The following is a 17,510-nucleotide window of genomic DNA, read 5'->3' on the forward strand; positions in this document are numbered from 1 at the left end:
AAGATTCAAGGGATTCCCATAACCCACACTTCCATTTTCCCCTTCGCTGTAATAGATCTTTTGTGCCTCTTCATGTGAAAGAATTTATCCAATTCTACTGCTCTCTTCCTTATGCACTCATTGTACTCCTCTTTCTAATCCTTTAATTTTTTTTATATTCCCTCAAATTTACCTTATACCTATACCCTATAATCCTTCTATCTGTACTATTAGTGATACAGTTTTTAAGAATTGTATGCATTGTCTTCCATCATAGGGATATAAATAGTTTAGCTCTATTGAATTCCTTATGTTTTCTTTCCCCCTTTTTACCTGTTTATGCTTCTCTTGGTTCTTGAGATTGGAGGTCAAATTTTTTGTCTAGTTCTGGTTTTCTCCTTATGAAAGCTTGAAATTCTTCTATTTATTAAATGACAATTATTTGCCTTGATGCATTAAGCTTAATTTTGCCAGATAAGTGATGCTTGGTTTTAATCCTAGCTCCTTTGCCTTCTGGAATATCACATTCCATGACCCCTGATCCTTTAATGTTGCAGCTGCTAGTCCTGTGTAATCTTGATTGTGACTCCCCAGTATTTGAATGTCTTTCTTTCCAATTAGCTTGACCTGATAGTTCTGAAATGTGGGCATAATATTCATTGGAGTTTTTATTTTGGGATCTCTTTCCTGAGGTGATCAGTGGATTCTCTCAATTCCTCCTTTGCCCTCTGCTTCCAGGAAATCAGGGCAGTTTTCCTTGATAATTTCCTGAAATATCCTATGCAGGTCTTCCTTTTGTTTGTGGTTTTCAGGTAGTCCAATGATTTTCATATTGTTTCTCCTGGATGTGTTTTCCAGGTCAGTTCCTTTTCCAATAAGGTATTTTAAATTTTCTTCCATTTTTTTCATTTCTTTTATTTTGTTTGATTCTTGATGTCTCATAGAGTCATTAGCTTCTACTTGCTCAATTCTCACTTTTAAGGTGTTACTTTCCTTAATTACCTTTTGTACTTTCTTTTCCATTTGGCCAAGCATAGTCTTTAAGGAGTTGTTTTCTTCAGTGGATTTTTGTATCTCTTGTTCCATTTGAACAATTCTACTTTTTTAGCAGTTTTCCGAGCTGTTGACTCTTTTTTCATAATTCTCTTGTATCACTCTAATTTTTTCCCAATTTTTCTTCCTTCTCTTTTATATGAATTTTAAGCTCATTTTTGAGCTCTTTCATAACTTCTTTCTAGCCTTGAGACCACTTCTCATTTTCCTTTTGGGTTTTGCCCATAGGTGTTTTGACATCGTTGTTCTCTTCTGAGTTTGTGTTTTGGTCTTCCCTGTCACCATAATAGCTTTCCATGGTCAGATTCTTTTTGTGTTGTTTTTTGCTCATTTTTGGGGGGTGGGCTTTTTACTTTCTTTTAAATTTGATCTCTGCTCCCAAGGTGGAAGGAGTTCTGTCTCAAACTTCTTGTGCCAGTAGCTACAGGCCCTGGTTGTTTGCTTGGTGCTGCACTGATGTTGCCCCGAGGCCCAAGGAGGACTCTCATGTGTGTTGCTGTTTTGAGGGGGTGGCTCAAACTTCTGGAGTTCATAGGGATCTGGCTGTATACCTGGTGCTGAGTTGAGGTCCTAGTGGTGGGACTATGCTGAGGCCCAGTGGTGTTTTTCTGCATTTCCCCAGGGTTACACTGAAACATTTAGAGGTCTGGCCACTGGAGGATGCCTATTTGCCCTGGGCTATGATAAAGCAGATGGAGATCTGGACACTGGAAGATGCCTGTTTGTCTAGGGCTGCACCAAAGCATGTGGTAGATCTCCAAGCTGGAGTCTGCTGGGCCCCCTGGCTATGCTAAGATATGTGGGGGTCTTGATTTTGGCATTTGCTGTTCTGCCACATTTGGGCTCAGTATCTCCCACTTGTTTGATGACATGTTACTTGCTGCTGACTTTCTAGGATGCTTCCTGTCCTGGAATATGCTCTCCTTCTACCCAAATGAGATGGACCTTTCTTGATGATCCTTCAAGTCTCCTCATCTAAAATATTGCTCCATCCTGTCTTTCTTTTGGCTCTGCTGTTCCAGAATTTCTTCTAGGGTGCTATTTTTTGGTTGTTTGGAGATGAATAAGGGAGAACTACAATGTTTACAACTTGCTTGCAGATTGCTTCATCAATTCAATAGATTCTCATCCTTTTCCTTGTTTTATAATATATATGTATATATTTTGTTCTTTATTTACATTTTGTTTTCCCCAAAATGTGAGTTTCATGATGACAAGGGTTTTTTTTTGCACCTCAAATACACAAGTGTGCCTAACACATAATAGGTATTTATTAAATGTTTTCTGAATTGAATAACATCTTTTCATGCAAAAAAAAAACAAGTTCTCAAATCACACATATGCAATCATGTAGTTCTAAACAGGATTTATTAATCAAAATGTAAGGCTTCACTTTGGTCCTTATTAAACTTCATCTCTATAGATTCTTCCAACATGTTAGCCATTCATCCTAGCTTTTTGTCATCTAGGTAAAAGCACTGATCCCTATATCATTTTACTGGAGCCCCCCTTCCTAAATGATGGTAAACCATTAATGATACTCTTTGGGCCCTACCATTCAACCATTTTCAAATTCCGCTTACTTGACTTTCTTTTAACCTGATTGTAATTTGACAATCAATGTCTTTAGGCACTAAATTTTATTTCATTTCTTTTGGGGGGTTATAAATTCAAGCCTCTATTGCCTATATAAAGAGATTAAATAAACAAAATTTTGTATGTCACAACAATAAGAATGGTAAAGTTATCTCTCTCTCTTCTTTTTTTTGCTCTTATCTCAGGCAAATCATTTAATTTCTCAGCCTTATTTTTGTCAAAATGGTGACAATAAATACTTTCCCTTCCTAACTCACAAAGTGATTCTGTGGGGTTTAACATTATTTATTGTTAATGTTGTTTAGTCATTCCAGTCATATTCAATCTTTCCTGACCCCATTCAGAGTTTTCTTGGATAAAAAAGATACTTGAGTGTATTGCCAATTCCTTCTCCAGCTCCTTTTACAAATGAGGAAACTGAGGCAAATAAGGTTAAGCCATTTGTCCAGGGTTACATAGCTAGTAAGTGTCTGAGGCCAGATTTGAACTCAGGAAGATGAGTCTTTCTGACTCCAGATCTGAAACTCTATCCAGTCCACCATCTAGCTGATTTTATTGAGATTATATATGAGTAAATCCTTTATCAATGATAAAGCAATGTGCAGATGTAGGATATGATGAGTAGCATTATAACTTGCATCTTTGCTTGTAACTCCCAAGACTACATTCAGGGGAACTTTATTTTTCACAAGACAGATTCTAGATTACTTCTGAACAATGGTGACATTCTTTAATTAAAATATATATGGCAATGATATATTTATATATAAGTGAGCAAAGATGTAATTAATATGCTTGCTAAAGTAAATACCTTCAATTTTCACCCTTATCCCACTATATCTGGGGCCATCTCTAGTCATACTGATATATATCTTGCTATTGGATCCAGATGGCTATGGAAGAGTTTTGATTTTGAACAGTCCTCTCTCACTTAAATCCAATTCACTTGCAATTCATGATATCACCTTCCTGATACCATGATCTTCTTTGAAAATGAAGAACAAACAACAACCTTTCATTTTCACTCTTATGTTTTCCCAGACTTCTCAAAAAAGTTTTCTTATTGGAACTCATTTAGCACAAAAAGGGTAAATTAATTTAAGTTTCTTTTGTAACTAAACCACAGTTACACTGGCTTTATTACTCATTTTTTATCACCAAGGAACCTCTATATGGGAACAATTTCTAAGCTGCTATGACATTTAATTTTTCACACTTTATGCTTTCATGTTATATAACTCCACAACACAAATTATAAAATTTGTAATATCAGTATAATTTTATTGAAATGGAATACAGCACATACATGATGAATCATTAAGTATTTAGTCATAAAAAAAACATGTTAGAATACCACCATGTATAATACCAAGGGTTGAATCTGAGTGATTCCTTGGACCTTTTTTTTTGTGCTGAGAGAATATACAGTGTTAATTGATAGTAACTTGGGACTGTCATTATGGGAATTCTTGGGGAAATAATAGACTATATTATATTTTTGGCAAAACTATTATTATAAGAATCCCTTATTAGTTATTTTATTATTTATTTAACACTAATAGCTCCAAAAATGGACTGATAATTATATGTTCTGCAGATGGAAAGGAATACTTTGAAAACTCAATAAATTTCTTCTAATATAGTGATATTGTTTTTTTAATATCTCACCTTAAAATTCTCAAATTGCACATGAACTTAATATGCACAATTTATTACTTCTTTTGAAAATTCTATGAATTTGCGATAAGAAAGATTATCTCATATGCTTGAAAAAAGGTATAATAGAAGATAGAGGATTTTGAAAGATTAAACTGAATTTTCAGTCTGTGGTAGGCCACTAAATTTAGTGAACTCTGTATCTACTAAAATTGCACAAAAATCTCTAATTAAGAGCGCAAATAGAAAGATGTCTTTATTTTCTTTTAATATCATTAATTTTTATATAATTAGTTGGATATATATATATAATATATATAAAATATATATTTTTATATAATTAGTTTGGAGATCATATTTAAAGTGATAATTTCAGAGAGGCAACTGTAGGCTTATGTGAAATACTTTGAGAGAGAGAAAGTGTAGGGATTAGAAGTAATTGAACATTGTTAGAAAGGAGGCCAGGGACAAGTAGCCTCTTAGAGGGAAAGGAGGAGAGGACATTTACTATTTGAAAGGTGTGATGAAAAGGGTAGAGATAAGGCAACAGAAAAGGAAGAAAAACTGACTAAGAAACATTAATGTAGGATAAAGTCTACTTCTGTAAATGGACAGATTACAAAAGACTTTTTTTTACCCAAATCAAATCAATTCAGTCATAAGAAAAGAATTTGAATAGGACAAATGATATTCACATCAATTTTTATCTACTATTTCTGACACTATTTCTGACAAGGGTCTACCATCAAAGATTTTTAGAGAATTAATATAAACTCATAAAACAAAACAAAACAAAAAAAGAGCTTACTTCCCAATAGATAATTCATAAAGGTAAATGAAAACAATTCCCAACAGAATTGAAAACTGTTTCCAATCATATGAAAGATTTTCTAAATCTTTCTAAATAAAACTAATATTAGGTTTTACCTAGGATCAAGTAAATTGACAAAAAATTGACGAAAATGACAAAAATGTGAATATTCAATTATGGAAAAATTGAGAAAAAATAAGCACACTAATGAACCCTTAGTTAAGCAGTCAACTGGCACTACCTTTCTGGAAAGAAATTTCATTTATGCACAGAAGGTTACTAAAATGTCCATAGCACTTGAACCTTTCATTCTACTGTTACTCATACACACAAATGAGAATTGTAATCAAAATAAAGGTACCATCTAAACTACCATATTGCTAACCAGCATATTTTATATCAGTGGAAAACTAAAAATGAATCAAATGTCCATCAACTGAGTAATGGCTCAACACATTGTAAAATATGAATGGAATGAAATATCACTGTGTTTTAAGTAATGATGAATACAGAGAAGTCCAGTGATAATTACCCATACATATATGAACTGATACAAAATGAATTAAGGGGGCAGAGCTAAGATGACAGAGTAAAAGCAGCGACTTGCTTGAACTCTCCTCTAAACCCCTCCAAATACCTGTAAAAAATGGCTCTAAAGAAATTCTAGAACAGCAGAACCCACAAAAAGATAAAGTGAAACAAATTTCTAGCCCAAGACAACCTGGATGGTTGGCAGGAAAGGTCTATTGCACTGGGATGGAAAAAGAGCATAGTTCAGCATAGGCTGTGCCCTCAAAGACAGGGTCTCAGTGAACCTGGGGCAGGCTTCAGGGGACTGAATCACAGGAAACTGTGGTAGTTTCTAGACTCCTCAACCCACAAATGCCAAGGACAACTGAGAAGGGAGGTAGGAAAGGTCTGTTGGACCATGGTGAGAGAAGAGTTTGATCTGGGCCCCAGTCCTCACACAGCTCCAGGTTGGCAGCTGCTTCCAGAGCTCTCAGCGTACAGATGGAGGGGGAAATGAGTGATTGTTCAGAGGGGGATTACAGGAATCTCTTTGCTGGGTCTGAGGCAAGATTCTCTTGCTTTGCCCATCCTTGGATCTGGGTCTTAATCGTAGGTGGTTGTCCTGGGACAAGGAGGAGCACTGGTATGTTGGAGTTTATGGTAGTGGTAAAGAGGGAATCCTCCTCACAGTTCCAAGGCAGAAAAGAGTGCTTGTAGTCACTTATAGAACAGAGCACAGGCCAGGAAAGAAATAAACACCTTGCCTTTGATCATACCACCTGGGAAGAACTGAAATTTTACAGGTTCTAGAAGTATCTCTGAAAACAGATGCATGAAGGAGGAAGCAGACAAAAGTAAATTACATTACAAGAAAAGGTACAAAAACCTATTACAGTAGAGAGAAAGGAAGGAAATAACCATTGTTTGAACCTTACTCTCATCAGATTTGGCTCAAGAGGGGAATAACATAATCAGTTAGGTATAGAAATCTAACTTGCCCTTATAAGCAGTAGGAGGGAAAAGGGAAAAGAAAAGGGAGGGAGGGTAGAAGGGAAGGAAGAAGCAGTAAGGGTAAAGGGGAAAAAAGTGAAAGGGCTAATAGAAGGGAGGAGGGACTGAGGGAGTCAGTGGTCAAAAACAAAACACTAGTGAGGAGAAAAGAGAAAAAGAAAGAAAAGCATAAACAGGGGGGAAATAGGATAGAGAGAAAGACCCAGCTAGTAATCATAACTGTGAATGTGAATGGGATGAATTCTCCCATAAAACAGACAGGGATAGCAGAATGGATTAAAAACCATAATCCTACAAATAGGCTGTTTACAGGAAACACATTTGAAACAGAGAGACACAAACAGGGTAAAGGTAAAAGACTGGAGTAGAATATACTATGCTTCAACTGAAGTAAAAATGCAGGGGAAGCAATCCTGATCTCAGACAAAGCAAAAGCAAAAATAAATCTTATCAAAAGGTATAAGGAAGGAAACTACATCCTGCTAAAAGGCACCATAGACAATGAAGTAATATTATTACTAAACATATATTCATCAAGGGGTATAGCATCCGAATTCCCACAGGAGAAGTTCATGGAGTTATAGGAACAGACAGCAAAACTATACTAGTGGGGGACCTCAACCTCACCCTCTCTAAACCAGATAAATCTAAACACAAAGTAAATAAAAAAGAAGTTAAGGAGGTGAATGGAATATTAAAAAAGTTAAGTACATTAGACCTATGGAGAAAATTGAATGGGGATAGAAAGGAATATACTTTTTTCTCAGTGGTACATGGCACATACACAAAAATTGACCATGTACTAGGACACAAAACCTCACAATCCAATGCAGAAAGGCAGAAATATTAAATGCATCCTTTTCAAATCATGATGTAATAAAAATTATATGTAATAAAGGGCCATGGAAAATAGATTAAAAATGATTGAAAACTAAATAATCCTAAAAAATAATTGGGTTAAACAACAAATCATAGAAACAATCAATAACTTCATTCAAGAGGATGACAATAATGAGACAACATAATAAAACTTATGGGATACAATTACAAAAAAATACTTTTCACACAAATAAAGTCAGGTCTAAATAATTGGAACAACATCAGCTACTCATGGGCAGGCCAAACTAATACAACAAAAATGACAATTCTACCTAAATTAATTTACTTATTCACCGCTATACTAATCAAACTACCAAAACATTATTTTATAAAGCTAGAAAAAATAATTACAAGATTCATCTGGAAGAACAAAAGATCCAGATTGTCAAGGGAACTAATGAAAAGAAATGCAGGGGAAGGTGGCCTAGCCATTCCAGATCTTAAATTGTATTATAAAAAAGCAATCATCAAAACTGCTTGGTACTGGTTAAGAAAAAATTGGTGGATCAGTGGAATAGGTTAAGTATGCAAGACACAGTAGTCAATGACTATGGTAATCTATTATTTGATAAACCCCAAAACCCCAGCTTATGGGATAAAAACTCAGTATTTGACAAAACTGGGAAAACTGGAAAAGATTATAGCAGAAACTAGGCATAGACCAAAATCTCACACCATATACCAAAGTAAAGTCAAAATGGGTTCATGATTTAGATATAAAGGGTGATACTATAAGCAAACTGGGAGAGAAAGGAATAGTTTACCTATCAGAGTTATGAAGAACAGAAGTATTCATGACCAAACAGGAGATAGGAACATTACGAAGTGCAAAATTAAAATAGCTGCACAAAAACCCTGAAGCTTGGGACAGCACATTCTCCACACTGGAAGCAGACCCCTACCTTAACAAAGAGTTTAAAACTCAAGTAATTGGCTGAGAACATGAGCAAACTGCACAAAAAAGTCAAACCATAGAATCTTTGTTTGGTGACATAGAAGATCAAAACATACAACCAGAAGAAGAAAACAAAGTCAAAGCTCCTACTTCCAAAGCCTCCAAGAAAAAATATAAATCAGTCCCAGGCTGTGGAAGAGCTCAAAAAGAATTTTGAGAAGCAAGTAAGAGAGGTAGAGGAAAAACTGTGAAGAGAAATGAGAGTGATGCAAGAAAATCATGAAAAACAGGTCAACAGCTTGCTAAAGGAGACCCAAAAAATACTGAAGAAAATAACACCTTAAAAAATAGACTGCCCCAAATGGCAAAAGAGGTCCAAAAAGCCAATGAGGAGAAGAATGCCTTAAAAAGCAGAATTGGCCAAATGGAAAAGGAAGTCCAAAAGCTTACTGAAGAAAATATTTCCTTAAAAATTAGAATGGAGCGATTGGAAGCTAGTGACTTTATGAGAAATCAAGACACTGTAAAACAAAACAAAAAAAAGAAAAAATAGAAAACAATGTGAAATATCTCATTGGAAAAACAACTGACATGGAAAATAGATGCAGGAGAGAGAATTTAAAAATTATTGGACTTTCTGAGAGCCATGATCAAAAAAGAACCTAGACATTATCTTTCAAGAAATTATCGAGGAAAACTGCCCTGATATTTTAGAACCATAAGGCAAAATAGAAATCAAAAGAATCCACCTATCACCTCCTGAAAGAGATCCCCAAAGGAAAACTCCTAGGAATATTGTAGCCAAATTCCAGAGTTCCCAGGTCAAGGAGAAAATATTGCAACCAGCCATAAAGAAACAATTCAAGTATTGTGGAAATGCACTCAGGATAGGATTACAGCCAAGAATCACCTACACAGCAAAATCAAGTACAATCCTTCAGTGGGAAAAAATAGACATTCAGTGAAATAGAGGACTTTCAAGCCTTCTTGATGAAAAAACCAAAGATGAATAGAAAATTCTACTTTCAAATACAAGACTCAAGAAAAGAATGAAAAGGTACAAGAAAGAGAAATCATAAAGGACTCATTAAGGTTGAATTGGTTACATTCCTACATAGAAAGATGATATTTGTAATTTATGAGAGTATTCATGAGACAACTCATGTCAGTATTAGGGTAGTTGGAGAGAAACATATGTATAGATAGATTGATAGATAGAGGGCACAGGGTGAGTTAAAGATAAATGGGTGCTATCTGGAGAATAAAATTAAAAGGTGAGAAAAAGAGAAAGGGAGACGTAGAATGGGGTAAATTATCTCACATAAAACAGACAAGAAAAGACTTTTACAGTGGAAAGGAAGGGGGAGAAGGTGAGAGGGAATGAGTGAATCTTATTCTTATCAGATTTGGCTTAAGGAGGGAAAAACATACACACTCAAATGGGTATGGAAATCTCTCTTACCCTTCAGGAAAATAAGGGAGAAGCAGATGAGAGAAGGGGGATGATAGAGGGGAGGGCAGATTGGGGGAGGGGGTAGTAAAAAGCAAACACTTTTATGAAGGGACAGGGTCAAAGAAGAAAATAGAATAAATTGGGGATGGACAGGATGAAAGGAAATATAGTTAATTTTTCCCAACATGACTATTATGGAAGTGTTTTGCATGACTACACATGCATAACCTGTATCTAGTTGCTTGCATTCTCAATGAAAGTGTGTGGGGAAGGAGGAAAAGAGAGAATTTGGAACCCAATGTTTTAAAAACACATGCTAAAATTGTTTTTAAGGGGCAGCTAGGTGGTGCAGTGGATAGAAGACCAGATCTGAAGTCAGGAGGACCTGAATTAAAATCTGGCCTCAGACCAAACACTTGACACTTACTAGCTAGTTGTGTGACCCTGGGCAAGTCACTTAACTCTAGTTTTCTAAAAAAAATAGTTTTTACATGTAACTGGGAAATATGATATATAAGCAATGTGGTATAGAAATCTATTCTGCCCTATAGGAAAATAGAAGGGGAAGGGAATAAGAGAAGGGGGGATGATAGTAGGGAGGGCAGGTTAGGGGAAGAAGCATTCAGAATGCATGCCATCTTAAGGTGGAGGGATGGGAGAGATGGGGAGAAAATTTGGAACTCAAAATCTTGTGGAAGTGAATGTTGAAAACTAAAAATAAATTAATTAATTAAAACTTTAAAAAAATGAATTAAGCAAAGCCAGGAGGAAAACATGCACAATCAGTACAAGGTAAATGGGAAGAAAAATAAGAAAACAGTTGAAAACAGATCTGATAAAGACCGAGCTTGTTCATAAAAAATAGATTTGAGAACTGTTACTCCCTCCCTTTTTGGTAGATGTTGGGGACTATAGGTGTAAATCACCATATATAATGTCAAGGTTAATTTTGTTGTTCTTTCTGTCTCTGTCTCTCTGTCTCTCTCTGTCACTCTGTCTCTCTGTCTCTATGTCCTCTCTCTGTCTCTATCTCTGTCTCTGCATCTGTCTCTCTCTCTATCAAAATTCTCATAAAGAATGGTTCTCTAGAAGAGAATTTGGAGGAAATAGGGATATATTAGAAAACATGTCAGAAAAATAAATTGCAAAAAAAAAAAGAATAATACTTAAGCCTGTAATAGAGGGTAGAGAAGACAGTTGTACAAGTTGAAAGGTAAGAAAAAACTTTACTTACACTGAAATTTACTCACAGACCAAGTGGTATCTGAAATAAAAGAATCAGAAATTGTAAGTAAAAATTCTCTATTTTTTTTACTATAATTACTATATTTTAGGTAACTTCCTTCCCCATAGTAAAATATAAAAGTATTCTCATTATTCTTGATTTTCCTCAGTATATTTTCTGTATTTTTAATATTTGTTAATTTATAGTGTTCCATCACAAAAGTAACAATAATCATTTTTATCAAAACTATTATTTAGTTATCATACTATTACTATTCTTTCCAATGTGGTCCATCTAGATACAGTATTAGTACCAATTACTTTTCTCTTGTTTTTCTTTTATATATAGTATTACTTTATCTGTTGCAAAGGTAAATACAAGAAATGATTTTTGTGGTAAAAATAAAATGTATCATGATGTAAGCCCCTCCTCTGCAGGTCACTGAAAATATTGTCAGTGCAATGATAGTGATTAAATCTAACAAGGATTAAAAATAGTTCATCATGTTCTCACATATTTTTTCCTTCTCTCCTGGATCTCTATATTTAAAAATTAATCATTCCATGGAGCTCGCAATTATGAATGTTTGACATTGCAGCAACTATTAAAAACATTCTCAGGTTTGTATGATTCATTATAATGTCTGGTAGATTGTGGGCCACAGTTTAGTCTGGTATAATGATTCAGTTTCAGTATATTTTATTGATTGAGTTTTTAAAATATTCTGAGATATGTATTTATAGTATGGAGATTTGTCACTGGTCAACTCATTAAAGTCACATCTTGCTAGGTTTTCAGTAGATATGAAAGTATTAGAAATTGCAGTGATTTGCTGGGACAAATTATTTTTTTTAAATAAGCTTTAAAAAAAACTTTTCTTTTTGCATCAAATTCCCCGAATACCACTGCCTATCCCCCTGTAAGAGGCATATAACAACAACATGAACAACAATTAAAGAAAAAATGGAAGAAAAGAAAAATCAGTAAAAATTGATCAATACGTAGAAAAAATGTGTGAAAATATATGGAAAGTTAATAGCACTGGACCTCTTAGCATATCTTTGCAAAGGAGTGAAAGTAAACATTTTCTCATATTTCATCTTTGGAGCCAAGTTTATGCTTTGTAATTTTCCAGTTTCTAATTACTTTGTCATTGTTACTGCTATTACATTGTAATCATTGTTGTTGTTTTTCTTTGACTCTGTTAAATTCATTTTGTATTGGTTCACATAAGTCTTTTGGAAAGAGGTTGCTTTAATTTCTTTTACTAGTACTTTGGATAACTCATTCTTATGGTTATTAATAACTTGCAATTCTTTTGAGAACTTAGTTCATGTCTTTTGACCATTTATTAATTGTTAAATTACATTCACTCCTATATATTTTTGTCAGTTGTTTAAATATTGTGAACAATAAACCCTCTTCTGAGAAATCTGATGTAATTTTTTTCTTGTTCAGTTACTTCCTTTCTTTTCCTATACTTAATGTAATCAAAATTTATATCTAATAGGTGTATTGTGTATAGTACATCATATCTAGATGTAGATGTAAATGTGTATATCTGTGTGTATAATATTTGGTGTTAGGAACATTTTGGTAGGGGCAGCTAGGTGGTACAGTGGATAGAGCACTGGCCCTAGAGTCAGGAGAACCTGAGTTCAAATGTGACCTCAGACACATAACACTCACTAGCTATGTGACTCTGGGCAAGTCACTTAACCTCAATTGTCTCACAAAAAAAGAATATACTGGCTTCCCGTAGCTGTAAAAGGTATATGATCTTCTTATTTTTTTGTTATGGTCTTTAGTATTGAGGTCCCATATCCATTTTGAATATATTTTGGATTATAGTTTAAGATGCAAGATCTAAGTATAATTTCTTTCAGATAGTTTTCTTGATCTCCAAGGAGTTCTTATCAAATATGAAATTATTTCCTGAATATTTTATACTTTAGATTTTCACAATAATAGATTATTGGAGATAGTTCAGGATGCAATGGGAGATCTTGACCTTTTTATGCTAAGGTTTTTGAAGTTCTCACTTTGAGTGAGGCAATGCCTATTCAATGAATAGGCCTCTTCAAGAAGTGAGTCAAGGGATGGCCCCTTTAAAAAAAAAATCACACTGGGAGGAGAAGACCTTCAGGGTTGCTGGCCAAAAGAGAAACAGTTCCTATTTGCACACTCTGAGCCAGGAGGGCCCAAAAAATAACCATTAAGTAATGCTTGGGCAGGGGCCTTCTGTTGTCCAATCTATGAGCTCTAGAGTGAATTGGGTTTAAGGCTTGGTCTTTGAGAGAGAAATCTAGCCAGCAAATCCAAAGTTAAGTAGGCAGCTTTTAGCCATCAAAGTGTACCTTCTTTTGGGCAGAATACCCTCAGGTAAGGGAAGGGGAGGGGAAGAGAGGCAAGGGGAGGGGAAGAGAGGCAAGGGAAGGAGAGGATGAATATCTGGCCACGGGACCCAGATGGCTCTGGAGGAGAAAGTGAGGCTGGTGACTTTGCACAGCCCTCCCTCACTCAAAACAAAGTCAATTGCAAATCATGCCATCATCTCCCTGATGTTATAGTCCTCTTCAAGAATGGGCCAACACAAAAACACAAAACTAGATTATTGAGTTCCATAGTTTCTGTTTCCCTAATGTCTGGTCACTTTCATTGACTTATTTATCTATTTATAAACCAATAACAAATATTGTATATTATTTCTGGTTTATAATATAAAGTTTGAAAGTGCTATTCCAATTCATTTCTATGGTATTCATTATCTTCTATGACATTCTAGATCTTTTGTTACTTGGTGATTATTTTATCTATGTATTTAACTTAATCCATTTGATGGTTTAACTGCTATAATTTTAGAATTGTAAATTAACTTGGGGGGAAAGTATTGTCATTTACAAAAAAAATTAGTTTAGGCCAAACCAGGAGCACTAGATAAATATTCCTTCAACTATTTAATTTTATTTTTTAAGGAAAACTTTGTAATTGAATTTATACAAGAATTAAGTGTACTTTGGTAAACAGAATACCAATTTTTCTTTAAAAAAATGAAATTTGTAATTATGTCAAAAGAGATTATTATTGATACTGTTACCTCTTAGAATTTATTATTATTGTATAAAATATGGATTTTGTGGATTTATTTTGTAGACCAAAACTTTGCTGTAGCTATTGTCTAAAATAGTTACTTTGCTGATTCCCTACGATTTTCTATATAAACCATCATGTAGTCCTGAATAGGGGTAGTTTTATCTCATCTTTGGCTATCTGAGAAGGTAGATAGTATAGTATATACACTATGGTACTTGGAGTCAGAAATTAGTAACTCCAAATCCTGCCTTAGTCATTTACTAGATGTGCAATACTAGTAAAACATTAAAAATGCAACTAAAAAATGGAGATAATACTTACTTTACATCGTTGTTTGATATCTAGTGAGATAACATAAGTAATGGAAATTGCTAACCTTAAAATGCTATATAAGATGTCCCAAACACTGAACACTGTACTAAAACTTTTTGAGTATTCTGTATAATTGATACTTACTTTTGTAATCATTAACTTTACTACTCTCTTACTGTTCCTGCTTCTATTTCTAGAACTATATCAAATTATGTTAGGTAGAGTTGTTATCCTTGCTCTACTCATTTAGAAACCTTCTAGTGTATGGTGCTTAATTTTCATTTTACATAGTTTTTTTATGTTAAAAATGTACTTTTTTCCTAGCCTTATAGGTTTTTTTCAGTATAATGAGAATTGTACTTTGTCAAAAGATTTCTTTGATTGCATCTATTAAAAAAATCATAAGATTTGGAATGTGTTTGTTTCTAATATAAATAATGTGTTGACTTTCCAGAATCTTGAATGATCCATAAATCTTTAGCATAAATCCAACATAGTTTTAATACAATATTTTAGATACATTGCTGAAATCTGTTTGACAAGATTTTATTTAACATCGTAAAATCAATATTCAATTCATTATATTGGCCTGTAATTCTCTTCCTTAGCTTCTCTGGTTTGACTATAAAGGCTAAATTTATCTCACAAAAGTTTACTAAAATATTTTTCAATTTTGAAAATAAACTATGAAGTATTTGATTGCACTCATCATTCTTAAAAGTATCATATATATGTATATGTGTATATGTATATACATACATACATATACATATATACATATATGTGTGTGGTGTGTATTTGTGTGTATGTATGTATGAGGACCAGCAGGGTTTATTTTTTCTTGGTTTCGCATTTTTTATAACTTCAGGATTTGCTTTAAATCTAGTTCTATTTCTTTTTATCTCATTTGATCCTCACAAAACCATGAGAGGTAGATGCTGTTATTATCTCCATTTACAGTTGAGAAAATGGGTGAGGAAAAGTTAAAGGACTTGCCCAAGGTCACACACTTGAGTGGGAAAGTATTTGAGGCTGGATTAAGGACTTCTTGATTCCAGATTGACTCCAACTATGCTGTATGCACTATGTCACCTAGCTGCCCCTTTTGTACTGGTTTTTTTAAATTAAAAAAAAAGGTTTTTAAAATGTAATAATCCATAATTTTTATATTCTCAAGTTTTTTCTCTGTACAATTGGATAGCTGGTTCAATTTTTTTTTTAAATTTTCATCTGGTTTTCATGTGATACTGCTTTGTAAATTTACTATTTTTTGATTTGATTTCCTGCCCACATTTTTCTTCTTCTTCTTTTTGTAAGAATGCTTTAGATGCTTCATTTTTATTAAATGTATATGTATTTTCATTGATGATCAAGCTCAATTTTGGAAGAAAAGTCATCTCAGGCTGCATCTTGATCTCCTTTGCTTTTCATAATATATTACTCCATTCCCATCTATTTTCTGGTAGATAGAAAATCTACTAGATGCAGAGAAGTCTTGTATTATTCAAATTTCCTTTATAATTAAAGGTCATTTTTTCCCCACTGACTACTTGCAGACTTTGTTGTTTGTCATTAGAATAATTAAATATAACCTTGGTTTTAAGCATATTTATTTATTTAAGTATCTATTCACTGGTTGATTGATTTTTTGGGAGCACTCTATGGATACTTTGATTAGCACTTTGCTTTCTGTAATAAGAACCACTGGACAGTTTTCTTCTATTATTTCTTGCATTATGATGTTGACATTTTTGATTTGTCATATTCTTCTGGAGGGTTTATGATTCAAAGTTGTTCCTTTTTCTACTGTCTTTTATGATATTGCATAGACATATGTTAATAAAGAGATAATGTGTTCTTTTAACTTTTTTTCTTTTTGTTCTGTTCTTCCAAATTGTCATTCACCCCAGTATATTGCATTCACAATGTTTCCTTCTCTCTTATTTTTTTCAAACATTGCACCATTAATTTTTTTCTATTCCACTAATTATTTTTCCTGTACAGGTCACACATTGTACCATTTGTTTCTCTTTTTTTTAACTTCTCTCAAGATTCTGATTTCTCTCTTGGACCATACATGGACATCCCACTCTGGTTCCATCCTCTTCCCAGAATACACAAGGCCCTATATTTCATCAGTTTTCTGTTTAATTTCTTTTTTCTTGCAGTAGTTATTTAGTGACATTTGTAGTATTTTGAATGTTTTGGTAGCCATCTTCTCTTCTAATACGCATTTCTTCTTTGCTGATTTTTCAGTTTGTGATTTTGCTTATAATTGACATTTCTTCCTGAGGTCTTTTGTTTTTTAAGAATTCCTTTATTGCATCTTTATATTTCTTCCTTTTTTACTCCAGTTCTTTTGATAGTGCATTTGTCTCCAGGAGCTTAACTTCAAAGCTATCTTACCCACCTTCTACATTGGGAAATGTGATCTTCGCTATCCTCAATATTTTCCTCAAGCAATTTCTAGGGGAACAAGATTGGCCCCAGTAGGATGCCATTCCTCATTCCTTTAGTTTTGGGGCAGCTGTGTACATTGGCACCATGTACCAATTTTCTCATTTTGTTCCTCTGAATGAGTATGGCTGCCCCAGGCAGAAAAGTATCTTACCTTTCTTTGCCTCCCTCTGCTCTGCAAGTGTCTGGGCAGAATTGAGGTATTTTTCTTCTTAACTGAAAAAAGAAGGATGAGAGCAAGATCACAGCATGTTGCCAGAGATGGAACAATAGCAGGGGAATTGCTAAATTGTTCCCAGAACAGAGTCTAATGGAGGCTGGTGGAATATTGTTGAGCGGGCAGATATAGAATTAGCACTCATTGGGTGCAATCATGTTTTGGTAATGTCTATTAATGATATTCCTCTTTTTTGAGCAAATAATAAATTCTATGACTCACTCAGGATTATAGTTTCTTTCTGTCTCTGTCTCTTTCTGTCTTTCTGTCTCTGTGTCTGTCTCTCTCTCCCCCTGTCCTTCTCTCTCCCTCCCCCTCCCTCTTTCTCCCTTTTTTTGACTCTTTTTCTGCCTCGGTAGCTCT

The sequence above is a fragment of the Vombatus ursinus genome, unplaced genomic scaffold (genome assembly GCF_900497805.2).
Source record: "Vombatus ursinus unplaced genomic scaffold, bare-nosed wombat genome assembly UNPS02015255.1, whole genome shotgun sequence".
NCBI classification, from domain to species: Eukaryota; Metazoa; Chordata; class Mammalia; order Diprotodontia; family Vombatidae; genus Vombatus; species Vombatus ursinus.